The 7,259-nt window shown below is 35.1% G+C and overlaps 1 pseudogene; it reads left to right on the top strand.

Annotated features, from left to right (window-relative positions):
* Window positions 1-3,336: 3,336 nt before the first annotated feature.
* LOC123793082 (large ribosomal subunit protein uL16-like) lies at window positions 3,337-3,956 on the top strand (annotated as a pseudogene).
* Window positions 3,957-7,259: the final 3,303 nt, after the last annotated feature.

Here is a 7,259-nt window from a genome sequence, read left to right as displayed (position 1 = left end):
TTAGTGATACCACCACTGTGTTTGATCTAAGATTCTTGAATCAGGAAACAAAAACTAATTTGAAAATAATTTATTTAAAAGCTTAGAATATCACAATATTGATGCTTATCAGATTCTTAAGTATGTCATTCATAGTGACTTCAAAATTACTTAAGTTGGTTAACTGGTTAACCTAAAGAGACTTAATGTTCTACCCTTAAATGTCTTTTGTTTGACTCTTTACTGCTGAAACACAGTCCAAGTGGTGCAAATATTTCTTTTTATTATTTATATAATTTCTTGAAATTATTTTGTCTCACGTAAAAAAAATATTTAAATAATTTACTCCTACTAGCATGTGTATTGTTTGACCATCTTGCATATACAGTTTGCTTCCTTACAAAACAAAATGATAAATTTTGTGCTGGTGTCTGTTATTCCAGGCCTTGGCTATGCAGCACGCTATGCTAACATCTACAGTGACAGGTAAGAAAAGAAAAAAAGAAAAAGAAAAAGACAAACGTGTGTGAGTATGTCTCTCTGTAAACATCCAATAAGTCCTCCAAAGCCAAAAATCCGATAAACTTGATTATTATTTCCCCCTCAGTCTCAGTTGAGTCAACATTAGCCAGTTGACTGAGGTAGACACAATGGCAAGCCATAGTCAACAGTCTATTCGGCTCCTTGAAGAATCATCATCTCTAGTTCAGATCATATCCACTGGTTTATATGACTCAGTCCTATTTCACTTACTTCAGTAAGTGTTAATCTAATTTAAGCCTAGACAATATAGTTCATCCAAAGAAGATAATGGTACGAATATTCTTTCCCCCATCCTACGCAGTACTTTTTACTGTCTTTGCTAGATTTGATGCATAATTAATTTTTATATCTCCGGCATTCATTTTTTATTAATATTTACAGATCCTTCTATAGTTGCACTTGGAATAACATGAGGTATTACTGCAAGTTTGCATTCTGAGTAGATCTTTCATCTATCAGAACTCTAATTTAAAGTGTCAGGATTCTAGTCATTAAAACTGTTTACCACTATTCTGTTCTCTCATTCCTCGGGCACCTGGCAGCATTGTGCTTCCTCACTTCCATAGATGTCGTCATGTAATTTGCTTTGGCCAGTGAAATGTGAGCAGAAGTGAACTTTCTGACTTGCCCATGGAAGTTTTATGAGCCAGTCTGTCCTTCACCACGTTCCCTTTGCTCTCTGCTTCCATGACGATCAGTGTCACATCAGCACGGGTCTGAGAGTGAAGGCAATAGATGCAAAGCAGATAGTGAACATGAATGAAATTAAACTTATTATTGTTTAGTCCACTGCAATTTAGGGGTTAAAGCTATAGAACCTGGCTGCATTGACTGACAGACTTGAAGAACTACCAAAGTTTGAAGTCCACTTCCAGATTAAGAAAACATTTGGATTAGAAAAGTATAATAATATGAACAGATTTTTCTAAAATATGTAAATTGGATCTTCCTCATAGAGCAATTCTAGAAACAATGCTTTCCATACTGATTTGTTTATGACCATATATTGGTTCAGCCCTGTGAAATTACCTGTATTTGATCAGTTTTTAATGTAAAAATGGCAACTTCATACTGTTTACCTAATAAATGTCCTGATGATACTACGTTGTTTTGTGTATCTAAGGGAAATACACATTGTGTTTTCATAAGTTGATTGCTGAATAGAAATAAGATTACTCACATCTAGTATTTGCTTTAAGTGTAATCTTATTTCATTAATGCCTTATGTTCAGGACATTAAAAAGTTAGGCCAAATAACACAGTGTTATTAACAAACATTTGTCTTTTGCAGACATGATCTAATGCATTTTTAAAAGTTTTTTCTTTTTAACATGTTAACCATTGCTTGCTTTAGGACACATTCTTGAGGTCATAGACAACATTTATCACACTTAAAATACTATGACACAGGCAATTTTGTTAGTTTTGAAGTTTTTGCCAATGAAAAATCAGATAACTAATTAGCCAATATGGCTTATTATATTAAATTTACCCACTAAGAGAGCTTTCAAAATGATTAAAATGTAATTTTTCATCCTCTGAGAGGGAACATTTCCATTAAAAGACAACACACATGAAATATTTGACTATTACTCAGATTTTTAATTTTTGAAATATTATCCCATTAGGGAAAACCCAAATCCACTACACCAAAATACCTTACAAGAGGAATACTCAAAAACATTTCACTAAGTTTACTCCTACTTGGTTTCAAAAGTGTACCAACTTAAAGTTAAATTTGAGGTTCTAGTTCCACATGCTTTAGAAAAATGTGACTTTCTGGTTTAAAGAAATGAAGTTCAAGAATGATTTATAAAACTTTAGAATTTCCAGATGTAACTTCTCATAAAGCTCTTTGGATATCAAGTGCATTTACCAAACATTTTGATGAGTTAAGTGTAAATGAATCAGTAACATAAGGATTAAATTTCTCCACAAATACACAAGAGCCTAAAAAATTAGGAAAAAGTGCCTTGGCAGAATTCAGTTGGGTCTTGTCAAATCCAAAGAGTTTCAAAACTGTGTTTTGAAGTTTCTTTGAAACTGAAAACTCCTTATTTTTGATAATCTTCTGTTACAAATCCAAATTGAATACTGTTTCCTGGTTCTATTGGTGGTAAACACATCGAAAGTGATTAGGACCATGACCACAAATTCACTTTCATAAATAATTTCTTACAGCATCAACAGCTTCATCACATCATTTTTCTATAAATAATGTTTCCCAGAGTTTTAAAAATTAAAACTAGAGGAAGGTGATCAGAAGGTACAAACCTCCCGTTAAAAGACAAGTAAGTACTAGGATGTAATGTATCCCACGATGTCTATAGTTTACACTGCTGTATGAGATATATGAAACTTATTAAGGGAGAGATCCTAAGAGGTCTCACCACAAGGAAAATTTGTTTCTTTTTTCTTTCCTTTTCATTGTATCTATATAAGATGATGGATGCTAACTAAACTTATTATGGTAATCATTTCACAACATATATAAGTCAAAGCATTATGCTGTACACCTTAAACTTATACAACAATGCTTGTCAATTATTTCTCAGTAAAACTGGAAAAATATGAAAAAAAAAAACCCTGAATTTCAGTAAACAACAAAAGTAAAAATAGAAAACAAATAATCTGGCTCCACCAGTTCTCAAATTTTCTGTTATCAGTAATATTTTTACAGCACTTTGTGGCCAAAATAAATCCTTAACAGTTTTTTTTATCAAGTAGCTAGGTCTACACAATGTAATAAATTATAATATTCCAAAGATTTAGGATCTTTTCCTTTGGCGCACCACTGAAAATCTTGGTGTTGCCATGGGCTGCCTCCCTGCCCAGTATTGATCATATTGTAAGAACAAGCGGTACCCAAAGCCTCGCTCTGCAGATGTGTCCCTGATGCCAAGATCCGCATCTTTGACATGGGGTGGAGGAAGGCAAAAGTAGGTGAGTTCCCTCTGTGGCCACATGGCGTCAGATGAGTATAAGCAGCTCTCCTCTGAAACCCTGGAGGCTGCCCTTGTTTGTGCCAACACATACATAGTGAAGAGCCGTGGCAAAGATGGTTTTCACACCCAAGTGCAGCTCCACCCCTTCCGTGGCATCCACATCAACAGGATGTTGTCCTATAAGGTATGCAGGGTGCCTTTGGAAAGCCCCGGCGCACAGCAGCCAAGGTCCACGTTAGCCAAGTCATCATGTCCATCCCTACCGAGCTGCAGAACAAGGGGCATGTAATTGAGGCCCTACGCGGGGCCAAGTTCAAGTTCCCTGGCCACCAGAAGATCGACATTTCCAAGAAGTAGGGCTTTGCTAAGTTTAATGCCGACAAATTTGAAGACGTGGTGGCTGAAAAGTGGTTCATCCCAGATGGATGTGGGGTCAAATACATCCCTAATTGTGGCCGCCTGGACAAATGGTGGAATCTGAAATCATAAGAACCTCGGCACTGCCCGCTCCCTATTCATGCCCACTGATAAATCCTACTTCCTGTCAAAAAAAAAAAAAAAAACAATCCAAAAATTTAGTAGTCATACTTAAAAACACTACGTATAAATTAAAAAATAATTTTTTTTTCATTCTTAAATACTACAATCACTTATTAATAGGTTATATGTGCCCAGTTGGATACCACAAAACTTCTCAATCCTTGAAATCTCATTGACATAGCCATCTCAATTCTTGTTCCAATTTTCTGATAGTATTTGACTTTTATTACAGGAAAAAAAATGGAAAACCCAGGTTTATAAAGATATAACATCACTGAGAGGAATGTAACATGATCTCACATTGAAACTGAACTACCTTGACCTAGTAGTTCAGGTGGTGTCCAAGAGATGTTGAGTGTTTCTACATTTTGGGGGGAAATTTAAAATATTCCATGTCATCTCCGTGACTTCACTATGACACTCCAGAGTGCCTCAGGATAGTCTGGGGGCTGTGGGTTTTAAGAATTCCCTTAAGCTATCTTACAACCATTTCGGGATTTTGAATAGCAACTTATTTATAACCAAGCAAGTATTGCCAGCAGTGAAATCTAATATTAAGAAAAACTAATTAGTTTTATTGAACCTTAATAACAGTACTTTATAATGCATTATAATATATTTTTACATTTAAAATAGTTTTAACAAATTCATAAAATAATACAGTCAGTAGAATTCAGGTTTTTCATAACAAATGTAATAGTTTACTTTAAAGGAATGTTAACTAAAAATTCAATAGAATTTTTTCAGTTTTTTTTAAACTGAAAATATAGGTATTAATATTTGTGTTAGAAAGGAATTTCAGGATAAGATTTTTTAAAGGGAGAGTTGGTTTAGAATTATTTTATTAAATTTTAAAGTTTAACATTATAGCATAGAACATTGTATGTTAGGTTAAAAAAAAACAAATATCATTTGTTCATCTTGGTGTTCTATACATGAATTATGTCTAAAAAAAAATCAGTAAAAAAAACCCCTCATTTTGCTATCGGAGGAAATCTACAAAGAAGACTCTCTGAGAAAATTTAAATACCAAACAAGAGTTTATCTTTAAAGTTAGGTTATCTGATTTTTTTTCAGACAAGGCATATAGATACTTTTAGTCAGAATTCAACTCTTTGCCCAAAAACTTTAATTAATGGAAGTCATGTGACTATGTCCATAATAAGTAAATACTTACAAGACTGAAGAGAGTCCATATAAACAAGTCTTGCACATATATAAGATAACTGCCCAGTTAATACAAATATTTATTGCAAGCCTACTACGTACTGGCAAAATTCCAGGTACTCAGGATACAACAGTACACAAGACAAATGGGGATCACAGCCCTCATAAAGCTTTCATTTTAATGGAGACAGAATAAATATGGTAAATATGTATATAAGTATAATTAATATTTATATACATAATATAAATTAATATATAAGATAAATAGAAGTAAAATATCTAGAATGTTAGTAATACATGCTAAGAAGAAAAAATAAGTTAGTGGAAGGTGATAGGAAGTGTTGAGGGGAGAACTGAAAATTTAGAAAATTTAAAAATCCTCCCGCTCCCATGGGGAGGATTACAAATTTAGGAAGGGCCGTAGTGAGAATGTGAGGAAAGAACCATGAGAAGTAAGAGAGTAAACCTTATGGAAATCCAGAGGAAGAATATTCCAGAAAGAAGAAAAACCGAGAACAAAGATCCTTATTGGGAGTGTGCCTTTGATGCAAAGGTCAGGATACCTGAAACAGAGTGAACAAGAGGGAGAACAGCAGAAGACAAATCAGAGGTAGCAAGGAGGCAAGTCCACAGTGGGTCTGTGGTAATTTAGACTTTTGCTCAGATGAGAAATTTCTACAGAGCTTTGAGGTAAGTACTGATGTGATGCAACATAGATTTTAAAAGTATTGCTTTGGCTGCTGTTGTGAGAACAGACTGAAGAGGACAATAAAGAAAGAAGGGACCACCAGAGAGGCTACTGACATAAGACAAAAGATGGGGGTGCCTTGGACTAGGACTGCAATAATGGAATTCATTAGAAGTAGTGAGATTCTGTATTTATTTTAAAGGTCAGTACAGGTGTGCCACTTGATATGGCCAAATGCAGTCATTCAAATTTAACACTTTTTTTTAGATGTATTTATTTATTTGAGAGAGAAGGAGGGAGGGAGAGAAGGAAGGAGGGGGAGCAGAGCAAGAGGGAGAGGAAGAGAATCTTAAACAGACTCCCTGCTGAGCATGGAGCCGAACAAGGGGCTCGATCTTAGAACGCTGAGATCATGACCTGAACCGAAACCAAGAGTTGGGTGCTTAACCGACTGAGCCACCCGGGCACCCCTCAAATTTAACATTTAAAATTTAACTACTAAAAGTGAAATGAAACTAAAAACTCAGTTCCTCAGTTATGTGAACCACATTTCAAGGGCTCAGTAACTTCATGGGCTTGTGGTACCATGTTGGACAACACACATGTAGACCTTTTCCATCAATATAGAAAATTCTATTAGATAGTGCTGATAAAACTAGCAAGATCTACTGACAAATTTGAAGTGGGATATGAGAGAAAGACAGTAATCAAAGATTATTTTTGGCCTGAACAACTAGAAGAATTGAATATACTGATCTAGGAAAATCATGAGAAAAGCAGGTTTGGAGGACATGCCAGGAGCTCAGTTTTAGAAAGGCTAAATTTGAGATGTTTATTAGACATTAAATGGAAATCTCCAATAGGCAATCAGATGTGGGAATCCAGGTTCAAGGGAGAAGTCTAGGCTGGGTAGCCCAAGCAAGTTTTACTTTATGCCGGGCACCCTTCTGAATACTTGCCTAACCCACCCAGTATTCACAACAACCTGAAGAGCTAGTTACTATTACCCCCCTTTTATAGATGAAGAAACTAAGGCACAGAGAAACATACCATTTCTTCTTAAATTGAGAGAATGAGAATCTGAGCTGTGAGAAGCTGTCTCCTCCACAAAGGAAGCTAGTTTGCAAAATAAAGCCAAAGGAAACCAATAAGTGATGAGAGTTGAATAAAGGGAGAGGAAAGGAGAGAATGATGCTGATTCTTTCAGCATTCCTTTGGATTCTGCGAGCTAACCCAAAGATCATTCCTACTCAACTGTATGAGGCAATAAAGTCTCTTTTTGCTTAAGGCATTGCAACCTAGTAAGTTATATAACCTAAAAGCTATATTATTATATCAATAATTGCCTAGCATATGAAATAGTTCTTACTACCTGATACAGAACCAAATACTTTTGT

Source organism: Ursus americanus, chromosome 13, assembly GCF_024610735.1.
Source record: "Ursus americanus isolate L20-20 chromosome 13, mUrsAme1.1.p, whole genome shotgun sequence".
In the NCBI taxonomy this organism is placed as follows: Eukaryota; Metazoa; Chordata; class Mammalia; order Carnivora; family Ursidae; genus Ursus; species Ursus americanus.
This window is presented reverse-complemented; position numbering and strand designations above follow the sequence as displayed.